We start from the raw sequence: 19,823 nt of genomic DNA on the forward strand, positions 1-19,823 counted from the left end.
ACATCTTGCCATTGCAGTCTCTAGGCACAATCTTTATTTCAAGCTCAATTACACTTTATAGTGCTTGACACATGCGCAGAGTTCTAGATGGTGCAAGGAAATGTAATTGTGTTTGAAATCATGATGGCCAAGGAAATTTATTGTGAAAAAGGTGTTATATTTTGGTCTGATCTCACCAAAAACTGATTGGACAACTTTAGAAGACATGGATTAAACCACTGAAGTCATATGGATTAGCCTACTTTTATGCTGCATTTATCTGCTTTTTGGACTTTAGACATTTTGGTCACCATTCACCATTTTATGGACCTACAGAGCTGAGATATTCTTATAAAAATATAAGTTTGTGTTCTACAGAATGAAAGAGAGTCATACGCAACTAAAATGGCATGAGGGTGAGTAAATGATGAGAGAATTTTAAATTTTGGGTGAACTTTTCCTTTAATGATTGCCACCAATTATTATTATTATTATTATTAATTGATCTCAACCCATTCTGTGTGATTCTTCATTCCTTTCCCTTCATACTCGCCCTTCCACTGTCTGTCCTACCACTCAGTTCACTCGTCATCCATACGCAGGCCATGTCCGCATTTCAGCTTTTACCTCATGTCAAACCAAATGATGCTAAACAATATGTGATTTAACTGGGATGAATACTAGTGTAGTACTTGTGTAGTTGATAGTAAGGTTATAATGATATGCCCCACCCAGTAAAGTCATGACATGATGATTCATTAACAAGCCAGCAGTTGATGATAGTTCATGAGTAGTTAACAATAAGTTAATAATGATGTGCCCCACCAAGTATAGTCATGACATGATGATACATTAACAAGTCATGGATTCATGGCTAGTTAATAATGAGATAGTAATGGTACATATGAACTAAGGTGATCCTTACCCTTTTGCACCAGTGAAATAATTACCAAGATTTTTTTAAAGATCTGCTTATTTGGAAATACAAATCCACCAGCATATATGACATTAAAAAACACAACATTTAAAGTGAAAAACACCTTTAATATGAAGAAAAAACAATACTGAAAGACAAGTGTCAATCTTCCACCAGTATGCTTTAAATTAATGAAATCTCTTTTGAAACATATACAGACTCAAAAGAAAATCCAAACATGTTAAGACATACAAGACACTTTTAAATGATTTATAAGGTGTGTTTTGTCTCTCTGAATATCTCCTGATGTCAAATCAGAAATGCTAAAAATGCTAATGTTAGCACTTAATATGTTTAAATAACAAAATTAATTCAAATACTGCACATAACGTTGTCAAAATTAATATTATGAAATCTCTGATTTCATTCCTTAATTCAGTCCAACAAAACAGCCAATAATTTTAGATTAAAAACGTCAGCCAGCCAATCAGAAATCAAACTGTCCACATACTGTAGTTCCGGGCAGAACTGTAGCGAACTAGCTGCACTTGAAATGGATGAAGTTCATACAACAAATGATTGAATGTTTACATGCACAAATGTCCATGGAAAAATGAACAACAACAAATTACTATTATGAACAACAATGTTGATGATGATAATCCAATCATTATCAACATTTTGAATTTTGATTTTGAGTACTGATGAAACTCAAAAAGTAACCAAGAAAAATATTGAGAAATATATATAACAAGAACAAATATTGATCCGGCAGCATAAAAGCAACCTTTCCTATTTCTATGGTCTAGAAGATGAGCGAATTGAGTGGTAGGGTGAGTATGAAATAAAAGGGATGGAGTATAAAGTAAACTGGGTTGAGATCAGATTATTTTGATCATTATTATGTTTGTGTTTTTCTACGGTTTTTTTTATGTCCATTTAAAAAATTGCAGAATTATACTGCCTCATTCAATGACGTTTGAGGCAAAACTGCAGACAGCTAAAAGTATAAAATATTTTAATTATGACCATATTAAATATGAATGTTTAATTCAAGGTTAAAGTACTTTACATTCTTTCTTATAAAGGCTGTTTGATTTAGTTTATTCCCTAATATTAATTAATACATTAACTATCAAACATGTACTAACATGTAATTAAGGTGGCTGTTATTAAAGCATGGATTCATATGAGTCATGTTGTAGTTAATGTTAGCTCTTCATTAGTTCCTGATTAGTCCATTCCATAACTCATCATTAATTTTTGCAGAAGTAACTATTAATTCAGGCATTAATTCATGATTATTCATGTACTGTTATTATAATGTGTTACCTAATCTTTATCTAGATAAATGACAAAACTGAGAAGTTTAAAAATCATTGAATCATCACTACATAAAGCCTCCAGTCTCTGCAAATAAGCATTTGCCTGGTTATTTTTTTCAGTATTAACACCAATGCTCCACAAAATGATGAGGCATTTTACTACCCTGTGTGATGTGTCGTGTATTCACAAGACAGTTCAAAGGACGCATAGAAACTCTGACATGCACAATAACAGTCGCAACAAGAAATACCCAGCTATTCAAACTCTCCCAATCAGCAATGCAGCTGGCCACAGAACGTGTGTCCAGCACGCTGTCATTATCTGTACCCCCATCACCATCTCACAATGAAATTACCATCACAAAACCCCACCATATTTACACATTTTCATCTGAACTCACATTAACACATATTCATCACTGTCAACCAACCCTGTCCACCATCAACAGAAAATGATGATGGGCATTCTATCCCTCGCACACTCTCTCTCTCCCTCCCGACGAACAATGCCACAGATGAAATGCAGAGATATGCACACGCACCAGGGCAGCTGTCCTACCAGTCAGAGCAAACAAAAGAAGCAAGGCTAATAAATCAGCTTTTATGGGCTGGACACTGTCATGCAGCCGCTTCCTGTAGAGGTGGGCTCCCGCTGAACCTCAGAAGATGAGAGGGAGATGGCAATATCTCTGCCTGTAATGAAACAAAAAAGATTTTGTAGACACTCTCTTAAGAGGAAATGAAGTTTGTGGGGGTGTTGCCATGGTCTGTTATGTAAACAGGCATGTATTGTGGTATGGCATATGATTTTAGACAACAGAAGGCAATACCAATTTACAGTCAAATTTAGGTTTGCCTATATTTGCTATACATTGTTTGAAGGTAAAGGGTTGATGCCAAGTTACTTTAGCTTGTGTTTCTGGGCATCATGCCAGACATTAAAAGCTATTTCTCTGGACATTATTGAACATACAGTTAGCATGTTTTAACCTTGGATAAATAGGTTTTTGGATGATTTCAAGGATTTGGGAATCTTTTTGTTCATTTGTCCTAGTGAGCAGCGATCAATCGGAAAATGTGTCAGTTGGAAATGTACTTTTTTATTATTATTAAGGGGCAGTATTTATTCTTATTATTAACGATAATATTAATTATTAATTATTATTATTATTATTATTATTATCATTATTATTATTAAGGGGCAATATTTGTTATTTGTTTGTGTTTTTGTGGGGGAGGGGGGGTTTCTTCACTTTTTTAGGGCATACAGTATTTGTTTTCTAACTACATGTATATTAAAATGTTTCAGTTGAATCAATTAAATTAAATCAGTTATTTTTATGGTGTTTACTTATTAAATTAAACAGCAAAAAAAAAAAAAAAACATTAGCTGTAAATAATGCACACAATATCACAGTAAATTTTTGGAACTACACCACTTCATGTTGCCCAAAAAAATAAAACGTGCTTTGATCCTGAAGGAAACTGCTGCATCACACATTTCCTTGCCTTAATGCACATTGTGGATGTTGCATTCTCTGAATGAAGACCTTTTTAACAACTATATATAATAACTACATATACATGCATGGCTAATCCACATACAATGAAAACATTATTAAAGGTAAAAAAAGTAAATTTTTAGTTGTTTAAGTCTTCACTGAATTATTGTTAGATATGATGCATTACGATAATACAGATTTGATGCTGTCGGGTGTTAACTGTGAAGCAGATCTGAAATTAAAATTTCACTTTACTGTTAATTAACTTTATGCTGTTATGATTTATATGATGATAAATTCACTACACAGGGAAAAAAAAAAAATAGCTTATTTTCGCTTATTTTGGTGAGGCAAATGGCTTATTTTGGTCATGTTTTTCCAAACCAGGTTGCTTGTTTCTATTGCGAGATCTGGCAACACTGCAATTGGTACTGTATTTCACCTACCCCTTAGCGCAGAGTACTGTCATTTTAAAAAGAATGTTATTAACCTTTTTTTTTATCTTGTTCTAACTGGTAGCCATTTGGAAAGGAGACTGCAGAACTTCTAAACTGGAATGGACAAATAAAGTTTTTGCTCAGAACGAACCAAAATGAAAAATATATCGTTTTTAGTCCCTGTAACATACATAATGGATACTCACCTAGAATACATTTGAAATAATTGCCTGGTCCCTATGCCTTATGTCAGATTTTATAGCTTTCTAATGTCTATCGTCATAGTAGAGTTTGATGTAAGTTGAGTAGCTGTTTGGAGTAATTTCATCACGTTAAGTGTTTTCATAGTTGACTGAAAAAAAAATCAAATATAATTTCATATTAGCTACACAATCAACAATGTTCAGCTCTGAATTAGTTCTGTGAGAACAAAACTGTATATCAAATGTTAGAAAAATTAATTAATGACAAGGGCATTTTTTGTCACCACATTTAAAAATCTTGGCCATTTTTTCAATTTCTGTGTTATTTTTGCCCCAAACCCTGGTTAATTTATGATCCTGTTGGCCACATTTAATGTAACACTGTAGCAGATAACCATTTTGCAGATTTTCTTTTGGCCATGATATCAATTCAGCCTTAAACATTTTAAGACATCAATCGCCCTTAAGAAATAACTTCCCGTTTTAGGAGCAGTGTGAGCAGGCGCTGAAGCCTGTCTAATCACTGCAGTGAGTGGGAAAAAGCCAGTGGAGCTGAGGGCCCATGCCACTGATTGAGGTTTGCTGGTGCGTTGGGTCAAGAGGTGATCCCGTATTTCCTCCCATTGGGTTCTGCTGAAGCGTTGAGAGGTTATCCAGGCTGCATTAACAGATGAGCCAGTGTCAAAGCAGATCGCTTAGGGGCTCAGCCTCACGCCCCCTGCCCCCTTAATCACACAACTATGATGGACAATCACATGTTAAGACATTCTCTGTGCTGAGATGCTGAATGACACTTCACTCTTAGATATGTCGCTGTATTTTAAAATTTTAGGGGAGAAACAGGTAAAATGGGACACTTTCTAATCATCTGTCATTGCCTTTATAGCTTAGGTCCTCATCCAATACCATTTCCAGTAGCTTAAGGTTTATAATATAGAGAAGAAAATGAAAAATATTAAATACCAAAACTTAAGTGTCCCACTTTACAGGTTGTCCTACTTTACCTGCACTCACCTTACATAGAGGTTTGGAGCTCAAACCTTGTTGGAGCTAAATTATTTTATACATATATAGCAGTTTTACATTTCTCTTTTTCTTTTTGTCTACATTATCAGGTTATTTGCCACCAAATGCAGTGGGTGTCTGGAGAAGATTGCCCCTACGGAGTTTGTGATGCGGGCACTTGAGTGTGTGTATCACCTAAACTGCTTCTGCTGCTGTGTGTGTGACCGGCAGCTGCGGAAAGGAGACGAGTTTGTACTGAAGGACGGTCAACTGCTGTGCAAGAGTGACTATGAGAGGGAGAAAGACCTGCTCAGCTCTGTCAGTCCAGATGACTCAGATTCAGGTATGCCTATCAGACCCCAAAAAGTGGACAGGCCATTCTATGCACCATAGACCATGACTGAATGTATTCATAGGCATATTTAAAGGGTACATATAATGGAAAATAGGATAATCTTTGCTCTTTGAAGTAAAAAAGAATCTTTGGTCTTCTGAAATAAAAATAATTAGATTTTTAGATCATGTATTGATACTAAGCTGCAAAATAGGTCATTCGGAAGTCACAAGCATTACCACAAAATGACATATTACCTCCCACATATATCAACTCCGATTTAGTCTTCAGCAGCTTTGTTGAATTAGTGTGACCTGTGTTATTTTTATCAAAAAGTCATAAAGGTACTGTAGTAAAATATCCTGTTTAATTCTAAACATCAGTGAGAGGGTTGAAAATGGTCATTTAAAATTAAATCACAACTTTTTGTTGTTGTTGTTGTTGTTAACATTATACTGTAAATGGATGTGGCCCCTTTAAGCAATAAATTCACACAAAAAAAGAAAGCTTCACAGTGGAGGAAGAGCAGTTCTGACAGAGATAAGCCACACTGTGCTGATAGCAGGCTCTGGTGTGGGCAGGTTGAGTTGCTGGAAAGAATTATAGCTGTGAATCTCATCGAGTGACAGGAAGGATTTCAGGCCCTGCTCACCAGCGTTCCTGCACTTCTTATTGGCTCCTCTGACTTATTCCCCTCACTTCACCATAATGAGGCATCTCACCAAACCTCACTCTTAACATCCCCATGTGGTTTTCATTTAAACACACACACATGCATGCATGCACCCTCTCACAAATGTCAAGAAATTTGTCAGATGCATCAGCAAGACTTTCTGGGATATTTATCCCTCTTCCTTTTTTCATTTTTTTAAAAAAAGAAAAAAGGATTTTAAGGATTGCTTAAAAGAGAGAGGTTTGTGTGTGTGTGTGTGTGTGTGTGTGTGAGTGTGTGTGCATGTGTGTGTGCATGTGTGTGTTTGAGGTCCTGTGAGGGGTTTAAGTTGACCTAAACACAAGATGCAAACTGTAATGGCAAGGAATTCAATTGGATATCAGCACACCACACAACTGGCAGAAAGAAAGATCAGAAACAGATGAGAGAGAGAGAGAGAGAGAGGACACAATCAGTCCATCATGTTCACAGTGCCTGCTGATCACTTAAAAAAGGCCAAACCATTTGCAGGCCTTTATTGCCAGAGATGTGCATTGCTGATGCAACAAAAGCCACTAGTGCCAAATTGCGGAAGCTCCTTAATCTCGAAAAATAGTCACTCTGGGACTGTGCCCATTGAGGTTTTTAACTTCTGAACTGTGCCACGTTGTGGAGTTTGCCACCTTTTTTTTTTTTTAATTGCTATTATTATTCTATTAAACACAAGCTGATATGGCTTATTGGATGAAACCTCCACCCCCTGAACAATAAAGCCAATCCCCACTTTGACTATAATAATTACAGTAGGAAAGCAAGGAGCCATTTTCTGAATATGGCACATTAGCTGGACCTACTGAGAGAGATTACCATGACACAGGGCAGGCTTGATTAACCCGCACGAGGATCACCTCAAACTAATTGAGACACTTTGATTAGTTCATATGAACAAATTATCAAACGGTGTACATTTTGTGATATTGATTTTTTTTTTTTTTATGGATGTAACTGTTGAATATCTTTATGAATATAACTATATGGACTGCTGAGCTTAAAGCTGAAGTGTGTCATTTATTGAAAGTTGAAGTACTTTCCAATCCCAGCTTAATGAGACAACTATAGGTTAACTAATTGTAAGTTGTGTCTGTAATACTTTCAAAACATTGCTCTGTTTGTTCGAGCATCCCAACCAGCTCGACGCTGCAACATTACCTCAACCAATGGCGTGAGTTTGAGGCGGGGCTATCTGTTTGCCCTACCAATGGAAGTCTGAGGTAGTGTTTTAAAACAAAGATTATTTTTCCAATTCCAATTTGTGTCGCTAGTTGTGCAAAAATTACACACTTCAGCTTTAATTGTGCTCCCATGGTGTGATTTGCACATTTTTCATTTTGCTTATTGATGTGGTTGATGACTAGCACACTATTTGAATTTGTGGTTTTGCTATCTATTTCACTTTACCTGAATATAGGACTTCATTTCCCATATGTTCTCCACTTTCATACCTTCCCCAAAACATTGTGTCCGCTGCGTATTGGATTCTTATCAAAGATTTATTTAGTGTAAAACAGCCAAAGCCATGTGCTATTAATTCTAAATGACACCACGTCCAGTCCAATGACAAATACGCATACTTCACAGTGCTTTGCAAGTGGGGGTTACAGTCTTGCCGTTAGTGGCCCACTCTTTCAGTAATAAATTGATTAAAAAAAGTATTAAAACCACATGTGTCTCCTGTCATTATGGATGCACTGTGACTGAATCTCCTAAAATTGAAAAGTACAAAAACATCTATTTATCAGTAGGTTGTCTAAAATGCTGCAGAGTTTTAAAAGAAAGTAATGATTCCTGTAAATAATGAATCTCTCTCCAGAGAAGAGCGAAGATGAGGAGCTCGATATCAAGCCAGAGAAGGGTTCCGGAGGTACAGGGAAGGGAGATGATGGGAAAGACCCGAGAAGACCTAAGCGACCGCGCACCATCCTCACCACACAGCAGAGACGTGCCTTCAAGGCGTCATTCGAGGTGTCCTCCAAGCCCTGCCGGAAGGTGAGTTCCTAAAACCTCTGTAGATATCTACGTTGATATCAATGTAGAATCTGCTTTGCGTCTACTTCAGGCTGTCTATGCTAGAAGCGTTGAATCACGTCATCAAATGTTCACAAACCACGTACCAGTTAGCATAAGATTTGGGCTACACTAGTGAAATGACAATTAAATCCATAAGAGATAAATAAATAAATTAAAAAATCCTACTTTATTTCCAACAGAAATCCATTGGCTTTAAAATAGATTTTCTCTGGGATTTTTTAGAATAGCAAGATTTTTTTACACATAATGTTAAAATTGCTACATCGTATACGCTTTCAACGTATTGCGTATATGTTTAAAAACTAAAGATGATTTAAAGGAAGTTCAAAAATTTAAGTTATGTTATCATTTACTCACCCTCATGTTATTCTAAACCTTTTTGACTTTCTGTCTTCCTTGGAACACAAAAGGAGATTTGGAGAGTTTGGCAGAATGTTAGGGACTGACAGCCCACTCACCATTACTTTTACTTTATGGGAAAAATTGTAGCATTTACATTTTTCAAAATATATTCTCTTATGTTCCATGGAAGAAAGAAAGTCATATGGGTTTGGAACAGTATGAGGATGAGTAAATGATGACAACATTTTCATTTTGTGGTGAATTAACCCCTTTAAATTAGAATGCCAGAGACCAGCAAATAGAGCTGACCCTGACGTTACGTTAAGATGTTTTATTTAAATAAATCACGAACAAAAATCATATCAGATGGCAATGGAAGTGTAGACAACTTCATGAATTATAAAGAGAGCAATTCAGTTTTGACACAGTTATGTTTTGTGTCTGGTGTAGACATGGCGTTCCTCAAGCTCTTTTCCAAAGATATTAATGATTTTGTTTTTGTAAATTCCAGGTAAGAGAGACCTTGGCTGCAGAGACAGGCCTGAGTGTCCGCGTGGTCCAAGTGTGGTTCCAGAACCAAAGAGCAAAGGTAAGTCTTGACCAAATGCACTACCTTATTAATCATACAGTATTACCCGCACAAACCTTATAATGTACTTCCAAGGACCAGATAACACAACAATTTGCAAGTAATCCTCCAAATACGCACTAAACTCTTTGCAACCGGTGCCAAAAGGAAAAGAGCGAGCAAGGTTCGAGACAGCAAATCTCAGCCACTATCTGCCTTAAGCTTAACCTCTCGATGCATTCCACCAAAAAGTCCTTAAGAGTTAGAGCGAGATGCGTTCACATCCATCCAGCTCTTACGTTAGTTTCTGAAAACCACCTCAGAGCCCAGATTTTATCTTCAAAAGGCTGTGGATAATATAATGCAGCCAGATCAAGCTTGATGTAGTTCAAGCAGAGGTGAACATCAAGGAGCATCTCTTCGTAGATAGCGGAGAGTTGGTTTGGGGAGTCGCAAAGTTTTCTGATTGTGCTTTTATCGTTATTTTTTCAGATGAAGAAGTTGGCACGGAGACAGCAGCAGCAACAGGAGCAGCAGAACTCCCAAAGGCTTGGCCAAGGTAAAATGCCCAAACCTTAAAACAACCATGTCTGCCCATAACATAACCCTAAGACGATTTGGTGATTATCTACGAACAATGGGATAGTTAAACGGATAGTTCACAAAAAAAAAAAGAAAAAAAGAAAAAGAAAAAAAAGACAGTTCTGTCATCATTTGCTCACCCTCATGTTGTTCCAAACAAATATGTCTTTATATCCTCCAACACAAACAGAGATGTTATGCAGAATGTTAGCCTCAGTCACCATTCACTTTCATTACATTTTTATTTTTTTTCCATACAATGAAAGTGAAAGGTGACTCAGGCTAACATTCACAATGTTGACATAATTTTCATTTTTAGGTGAATTACCCCTGAGTTCCCCCAAAAATGAAAATGATCTTATCATTTACTCGCCCTCATGCCTTCTCAGATGTGTATGACTTTCTTTCTTCAGCAGAACACAAACAAATGTTTTTAGAAAAATATCTCAGCTCTGTTGGTCCTTACAATGCAAGTGAATGGTGACCAGACCTTTGTAGCTCCAAAAATCACATAAAGGAAACATATAAGTAATCCATAAGACTCCAGTGTTTAAGTCCACATCTTCAGAAGTGATATACTGTAATAGGTGTGGGTGAGAAACAGAACAATATTTAAGTTATTTTTTTTTACTTTTTACTTCAAATCTCCACTTTAACTTTCACTTTCAGATGTGAAAGTGAAACTAATCAGGCACCGCATGTGACATTCAGATGTAAAAGTGAAAGTGGAGATTTAGAGTTAAAAAAGGACTTTTTATCTGTTTCTCACCCACACCTATTATATCACTTCTGAAGAATTGATTAAGCCAGTCTTATGGATTACTTCTGTATTCTATATGTGATTTTTGGAGCTACAAAGGTCTGATCACCATTCACTTGCATTGTAAGGACCAACAGAGCTGTGATATTCAAAAAAAAAAAAAAAAAAAAAATTCTCTGTTTGTGTTCTGCTGAAGAAAGAAAGTCATACACATCTGGGATGGCATGAGGGTGAGTAAATGATGAGAGAATTTTCATTTTTATATATTCTTTAACAGAATATTATGGAACCTTACAGGCAGGGGTGTCATTAAACTAGTGCTCCATCTTGCAATAAATCAGACATTGTTCCCAAACTATAATGTTTGACAGAATATTGAGTCACCACATCTGGTCTTTAGGATGCAAGGGTTGAAAATGAAGTATCTTAACTGAACTTCTTTCACATCACCCCTTTGCAATGTATGCTGTGTCGACCCTCCCCAAAACAGAGTGAGCTGCACAGACACTGACCCCTGTTCACTGTAGATTAGGTAGAAAAACTAGTGCAGCCCTTGTGTGAGGGAGGAAGTGGAGGTGGATGAATTAATTTACAACATAAGCACATTGAAGTTGCCTCCACATTGGCCGATCCACCCACTATATTCCCTCCTTAGCTGGAAGCAACTTGACATCCCAATTTAAAAAAGCAGTTGTCTCAAGTTGCCCTGCAGCCAAGCACAGCTGATAAGCCATTGTGTGTCTCTGATCTTCACTCTTAATGTTTTGGATCTTATGGATCTGTTACAGAGCTCGCTGTTTTCATGTTTTCAGGCCAATCAGTTACTGTTCATGCATTTTGACATACAGTATATTAATATAGTGTAATAAGTTGAAGCAATATTTCACCAAAAAATGTAAAATTGTCATACTACCCCTTTTGTTGTCACAAACCCAAATGATTTTCTTTCTTATGCAGAACACAAAAGGAGATTTTTTTAATGAATATCGTATACCGTCTTCTCAATACTATGGCAGTGGATAGTACCTAACTTTAAAGCTTAAGACGGACTCAAAAATATCATAAAAGTAGCCCATGAGTCTACTTCCATGTGTTTAATGGTAGAAAGTAAGTCGAACAGGTTTAGAACAAAATGGGGGTGAGTAATTGATGACAGAATTTTCACTTTTGGGTGAACTATCCATTGAAAGAGCTAATGTGCCAAGTAGCGCCTTTTCGACAGTTAATACTGTATGTTGTTGAGAGGAACCAACTGAGCTTCTGTAAAAGATGAGTTTAGATGAGACCATCTGGAAAATAGAAACATTAAGAATATTATTCCAAGTGCTACGGAGGAGGACAAATGTTTCCTCTACAGCTCAAGAGTCTTAATTGCTGTACAAATATTTGTTGTAAGCCAGTGGAGTCCATTCCTCCATCATTCATATTTATTTCTGCACTCTCTGCATTTTCTCTTTAGAGGCAGTGTAGATAGCATCGTAAAAATAAATAAATATATACTTTAGAGATAAAATTTTGCATACCAGAGGGCAGAGTTTCCTATACCTCCGGCTATATTTGGAATGTTAGAAGACACCTGGTTTTACTAAGGATGGAAAGCTCAATTTTAATGATCATCATTAATAACATTTCTTGCAAGTAAATGCACAGTAAAACTGTGCATTTAATGCTAGCACACAGCCTATTTACATTTTAGATCCTAAAAGAGATCCAGTATATAAAGACAAGTATTTTTGTTTTATGTGATAAGAACCAGCCTTCCTGTCTGTATTTTGTAGAAATCCCAAGGTTTATATCGACATTTTATTGCTGAATAGACCCCCTTGTGCCTTCTGTCCTGTAAAGTCATAATCCCTTGGATCACTGAATCATCTTCAGTGATAAACCACAAGTAATAATACTTTTATTTTATAGACCTATGTAGGACTATTCTCACAAAGCATTCCTTTATGAAGCTTTTCACAAACTCTGCTGTGTAGAGCAAAAAGACAGAATCTGGATCATTGTCGAACATCTAAAGTGTAAAGTCATCATTTTGCACTAGTTTCTCTTTGTTTGGTTCAGCACTTTGGTGCCCTTTGGCACTGTCACTTTTAATGGATAATTGAAGTCCTTTAGATGGATAGTCGTCTATCTTTGGTCACAAACCCTACCCTCATGAACCAATAGTTATGTGTTCTCAAACAAAGGAAGGAAAATGATAGGGTGATGGAGACACTTGAGAGAGACAGCATTGGTGTAAACTACCTATTTCGGTGGTCTCAGATATTGAGAAGTCTTGTGAAGTCAGACTCCCCTTTGGGAAATACAAAGGCAGTCCCAAGCAGTCCACAATGTCATGACATGTATCATGGATTTTAGCTGGAAGATGTCATCAGATTGAGCCCCACAGTTCATACACTGTTATATCTGTTATTGTAAATCCTATCTGTCTTGGTTGAAAGTGTCAGCTTTCCAATAGATTCAGCTTTGGGGATGTTATTGGTGCGAAAACTTTCTAGAAAATACTTGGTATTTGCTGCATCATGTTGTGCATCAAAGGTCAATGCATTTAAAAGACTTCCCCCTACATGCACAACTGTATGCCAATTATGCCTAATAACTTGATAATAAACTGTTTAAGTAAAATGTAATCTGTACAGCTAGATTTTTGCCAATTTCCTTGATTTCTCTCTGCATATTAACACATTTACTGCACGTGTCCTAACTGGTAAAGTAATTTGATTGGAGTTTCATATAAGTAATTTGTCATTTATACTGGATGACTTTTTGAGTAACTTACCCAACATTTTTTACTTTAAAGCTAAAAAATGACCCAAAAATATTATAAAAGTAGTCCATGTGACTTTTGCATCATGTTCCAAGTCTTCTGAAGGCATGCAATTGGTTTTAGTGAGAAACAACACACAATTTAAATCATTATTCAGTGAGAATCTTGACGTCCTGTACATGTGGACGTTCATAAGTGCTATGAGAAAAGCTCATTCACAGTGGAATGCATTCACACAAAATTTTGCATTGGTGTTAGCACTGAATTAAATTCTGACAGTTTTCTTTCATTGTTGTTTTTTTAATTTTTTTTTTTTTTTATGTACTGATTTTTGATAGTTATCAGTTTTGTTTTAGATGTAAACACACTCACTGTAACATATTTCCAGAACATCTTACAAATTTGTGCATTTGTTTTTCTTTTGTGATACTCAATTACCACACAAACTAAATTTGCGTTCTTTGCAAAAAAAAAAAAAAAAAAAAATACAACTTGATATGAGCACTGTGCTAATTACATATATCTAGTGTCATTTCAGTGTGGTGAACTGAAGATGTAATGGAAACTTGTGGAACCCTTTAGAAATGAATTGCAGACATCTTTCTTGCAAGAGTTCACCACTCAAAAGCAGAGGGGCTGAGATGGTGGGCTCCAGACTGGAAGCCACATGAGTCATTTCTAGCCCTCGGCATTGTGTATGACTCAAAGAGTACGACCCTATAGGGCTCGTGTCACAGCATCTTCCTCTACGGAACAAGAATGTTTCTTGTTTGTTGGTTTTTCATGTAATTCAGCTTGATTTTGAGGGCAGATACCAGACCAAGCCTTGATTTTTGGAGAAACACAATCTCCTTGTCCAAAGAACAATTCCCTCTAAACGAAGCATTAATGTTTTGCATTATATACAGTTGTTTAACTAACTATGGACTCTGGTTTTCAGAGATGATATCAGTCATCTCTACTGTGAGAATATCCTGAAGTATTGCTAAATTTTCATCCAAGATTTTAGGCTGATCATCTTCTTTTTCTCCTTCCAGAGGTGATGTCCAATAGGATGGAAGGTATGATGAACTCCTACACACCACTTGCTCCAGCCCAGCAACAGATGGTTGCCATGGAGAATGGTTACAGCACCGATCCCTTCCAGCAGGGCCTCACCCCTCCTCAAATGCCTGGTGACCACATGAACCCATATGGTGAGCATCAACCCATGAGCTCGTACCCTCCTCCAGAATTTGGGACTTGTGCTTTGGACCACAAGATTCAGCCATCTCTCACAGAAAGCAACCATCCTAGCCTCTTTCCCCATGAGATTACACAAGCGCATTTACAGGGCCACCACTATATTTTGAAGATTTCCTTCCAAATGAATTCAGTATGTTTCAAAACCCTACCCATTACTTCCACAGTTCCCAAAACTACCCGTTGGCTTTATTCCCTCACCCTACGCATAAGGATTAATGGAATAGTCTGTTATGTTGTGGGACACTGTTTATTGGTTGCTTTGTAAAATGCCAAACGATGATCTGTGGTGTAGCGTTTAAAAACAACACTGGCTAACCATGACTGACACTCAAAATATCATGGGAAAATATCCATGGGTCTGCTGTGAAAACAACACAACACAATGAACAAACCAGCTGATTGCTTGGGGAACTTGCAACATGTCATTTGTCAAAACTGAGTATGAAGTTTGGGTAAGAAGCAAATGATAGTTCCTCAGCTGCTACTTTAAAGGGATAGTTCACACAGAAAATTTATTCTGTCATCATTTACTTAACCTCATGTTGTTCCAATCCTGTATGACTTTCATTCTTCCTTCCATGGAACACAAAAGGAGATGTTATACAGAATGTCAGCCTCAGACACTATTCACTTTTATGGCATCTCTTTTCCATACAATGAAATTGAATGGGGAATAAGGGTTAACATTCTGCCTGCAATCTCCTTTTGTGTTTAACTGAAGAAAGTCATACAGGTTTGGAACAACATGAATTTTCATTTTTGGGTGAACAGTCCCTCAAAGAGTGAGCCTGTTGCTGTAGAACTCTTAAGGCCAATGTTCTCAATATTATTGACATTAACTTATAAGCATTAGTCACATAAATCTGGAGACATTGGTCACAGCCAACCTAAGAACGTGTCTCAAGTGTCTTGTCATTCATTCCCCTGAATGGCAAGGCCCAAATCCCCGGTCTCATCACACTCCAGCTTGGGTTTTATGGGATAACAGCAGGGACAGACAACATTGCCTGCTCATTAAAAAACCATAGCCCATCAACCTGTCACTGTCTTGCGGAATGGCGTCATTAAGTAGTGGAAAGGGTATTACAGCTAACTGTGCCCACAAGGAAAATGACAGAGTGGGAAGATTAGCTCAGAAGTAAACATGTGCTATTAGCTTGGTTGTTAGTAAGACTCCCTGTAGTCTAGCAATATCTGATTGTTAACTGACATCCTTTTGGAATTTGTGATCCCAATCAAATACATATCTGAACAATCATACATTTTTGTTATAGGTTAGGATCATATATAAAAGATGTGATTTACTGTGGCCTCAAAAATACACTTTTCGACACTTAAAAGGAGAGTTCCCCCAAACATGAAAATTCTCTAATCATTTACTCACCCTAATGCCATCCCAGATGTGTATGACTTTCTATCCTCTGCAGAACACAAATGACTCTTTAGAAGAATATATAAAATGCGACTCGGGTGGTTAAATCCATGTCTTCAGAAGCGATATGATAGGTGTGGTTGAGAAAAAGATCAATATTTAAGTCCTTTTTTACTATAAATCTACACCTTTGACCAGTAGGTGTTGATATGCATGAAGACTGTGAATTGCCAAAATACTAAATAAGAAGAATGTGGAAGAGAAAGTGGAGATTGATAGTAAAAAGGACTTAAATATTAATCTGTTTGACACCCACACCTAACATATAACTTCAGAAGATATGGATTTAACCACTGGAGTTGTGTGGATTACTTTTATGCTTTATGTGAGTTTTGGAGATTCAAAGTACTGGCCATCATGCAGTTGCACTGTGAGGACCTACAGAGCTGAGATATTCTTCTAAAAATGTTTATTTGTGTTCTGCAGAAGAAATAAAGTCTTCCATGTGGCATGAGTGTGCGTAAATTATAAGAGAATTTTCAGTTTTGGGTGAACTATTCCTTAAGTCACTGAAAAATATCTGAATGTCATTATATTCTATACAAAATGATGCTAGAGCTTTTCTCAGAACTAACTTGACTTTTCTAAGCCATTTTTAAAATTACTTTTAACTAACTGGTCTTGAAGTCATTTTTAGAATGTAAAGGCCTATGTCAGTTTCCCTCACGTTCACACAGGTGCTTTAGCAGAGTTACCACATGTGTAGTTCATCACAATACCTATGAACATGTTGCTGAAAGTTTGACATCCAGAAGTGTCCAAATACTTTTCATCTTTATTTTGAATTATTATTCTATGATTTGAAACCTAAATGTCTTGCTTGAAAAGTGTGTTTGTGCAGTATTTCTTTAAATGCCATTGGTTTGATATTTTGTTTTATAACACAGAGCATTCATATATTCTTAATTGTGACTTAAGTTTCCAAATATTTTTAGAGCCACTGTGTGTGAAGATTCACTTTAATCTAACTGTGTTGATGTCTTTTCTCTTTCTGCAGGAAATGACTCAATATTCCACGATATTGACAGCGACACCTCTTTGACCAGCCTTAGTGACTGCTTCATGACCTCATCCGAGGCGGGTTCAATGCAAGCAAGAGTGGGGAACCCCATTGACCGACTCTATTCCATGCAGAGCTCCTACTTTGCTTCATGAAAACCTAAACAGACAAGGGATAGCAAAAGCGGGTCACTCACTGCAGCTCACTGTCTCCCCAATAGACGCCGCCTATCAAGGAAATATAATGGAATCCTCAGCAAAGTTCTAAGACAAGATTTCTTAGATAGACAAACAGGCAAAACCAGAAAAGTCAGTGAATTTGAAGACTAACAGTCCTTGTTTCTCTGTGGTGTAGCTCCAGCTCAGGACACAAGAGATGCCTGAGGCTGACAGATTTTTTTCTAGTTACTTGTATATTGTTTGTACATGACTGTCTCAGAAGTAGCATTTCTCCATATTCTCATCGGCTTGTGGAAAACAAAGAGCATTGATGTACAGTTCGAAGTCACAGAAGCATCCAACCTCCGCTCCACTCAACCTCCTGCCGAGAGAGGCAGAAACCATGAATCCATATTTATGTGATCGTTACATTAAAAAAAAAAAAAAAAAAAAAAAAAAAGATAAAACTTGTGTTGATGTTGAAATGTAATGTTTGGAATCATAATTTCATAACTCTTTTCATGATGTTCAGCATTGAATTTTTATCACTTTAATAGGTTAGCCCTCCGAAAGACTATGTAGAAAAGCTTAGCGGGCGAGAAATGTATAGTGTATCTGCATTTGTAAGGATGTTTGTTTGTGTGTGTGTGGGTATGTATTCCAGTCTTCTTTACCTGTGTGGTTGTGTGAGTAGTATGTATGTGTGTATGTCTGTGCGTACGTTTATTTGAAAGATGGTAAGGGACTGTCACTGAAAGCTCGAACCATGTGTATATATACTTTTTCAGAACGAATCAGTTGTGCATGTTAAAAATGGAGATCATTCTATTTATTTACCTAAAACATGCTTTTGAAGGTATTTTCAGAAACTGAAAAGCTTTATTTAAAAAGGATAAAATCAAGTAGCTGACGCATTAATTTCACAACACACTTGTATGTCTTTTAATTATGAAATACAATGTAACCATATTACAGCAATGTACATCAGCGAAAATGTGCTATTTATTTGTTAAAGCCCTGACATTGTCGAAAATGCATTTCCAAATGTGAAGATTGCTGAATTGCCAAAGTCTGTTGGTATAATGAATAAACTCATTTTCTTTTCTTTTTTTTTAATGTAATGCAAATTTGTTTATCTTTTTCATTTCTTTTTCACTTTTATTTTCATTTTATCTACTGCTCTTTTTGAATCGAATATATATTTATTTTTAATTAAACATTAAATATTTTAAATTAAATATATATTTTAAAAATATGAAAAAACAATTATATTTAAATTTCATAAAATGGAACATTTAATATTCTTTATTATTTTAATCACACAATATTATGAAATTATTTGAAATAAAGTACAAAAAAAATTACTTTTAAAGATACAAAAACAGAGAGCTTCAAAAGCACTGGAGAAAATATTAAAGGTTTTAAAAATTGAGCGGTTGCAAATTACTTACAAAGTTGCTATACTGGGTGGATATGGCAGCTCTCAGTACAGATTTAAGTTTATAATCTACACTGAAGAGCAGATTAGCCCTAAAAAGAATAAATACAAGTCCCAAAAATAGTTTATTTCAATTCTGAAAAAGTCACTTTGGCATGTATGAAATCATTCAGAATTTAAGTTGTGAAGTATATACTTTCATTGATGCATAAGCCTTAATTGTTTAAAAATGTACCATCCATTTTTATTTTATTTTTAATCACATTAATAAAAAAAAAAGAAAAAAAAAAAAAAAGAAAAAAAAGAAAAAAACAAACAAACAAACAAAAAAAACATCAACAACAACATACAACTAAAATATCAAAAACACACCCAAACTAAACAACAAGCATAATGGTGTGCATATTTAAGGCATGTTCCTTCTGTTACACATGCATAATCATCAAACCCTGTGTTGAAGTTTTCTATGAAGTCAATATGTTTACCGGAGGACATAATGTGTCTGCTTACAACAATAAAGTTTTCAGTTACCAGAGTCAGGAACAAAGCTTTGTGAGCATGAGTCACATGTGTTTTCGAGTCACACAAGTACACATCATGTGCCACACACTGAGCTCATACAGAACATGCGTGTTGGTACAGCAACGAGAGTTCTTGGATTCCAAGTCTCATCGGCCATAAATTAATTCAACCCTCAGCCTTAGATTCCTCAGCAGGCAGAGGCCTGAAGGCCAGATCTAGTGGCGTGCCGGGTCTACCAGCACTGCAGCCTGTCCTCTCTTATGATCAGGTGGTGGTATATATCTCCCTTATCTTACCTGCCATCACAGGTGTTAGTAGGTGTGGTTGTTTGTCTAGTCTCTGTCAGAGCAGGTCTTATCAGCAGATTCACCACAGGAACTCTGCCAAGACTGGATCTACAGTGACACGGATCCTCCTCGTATGCAAAAATGGGTGGCACTCTGTTCGACCCACTGACCTTTGTGTGGCTTCCTCTGGAGGTGCATTTCTGTCATCCCTTCCCATTCTGACCACCCAGTTCTGGTCAAGCTTTTGCATTTCAATGAGGATTGTTGCTTACATGTGT

The 19,823-nt window shown here is 36.5% G+C and overlaps 1 pseudogene; it reads left to right on the top strand.

The window, feature by feature from the left end:
- LOC127424144 (LIM/homeobox protein LMX-1.2-like) overlaps positions 1 to 18,416 on the top strand; it is an 83,669-nt pseudogene extending 65,253 nt beyond the window's left edge.
- Positions 18,417 to 19,823: the final 1,407 nt, after the last annotated feature.

The sequence above is a fragment of the Myxocyprinus asiaticus genome, chromosome 33 (genome assembly GCF_019703515.2).
Source record: "Myxocyprinus asiaticus isolate MX2 ecotype Aquarium Trade chromosome 33, UBuf_Myxa_2, whole genome shotgun sequence".
Taxonomy (NCBI): Eukaryota; Metazoa; Chordata; class Actinopteri; order Cypriniformes; family Catostomidae; genus Myxocyprinus; species Myxocyprinus asiaticus.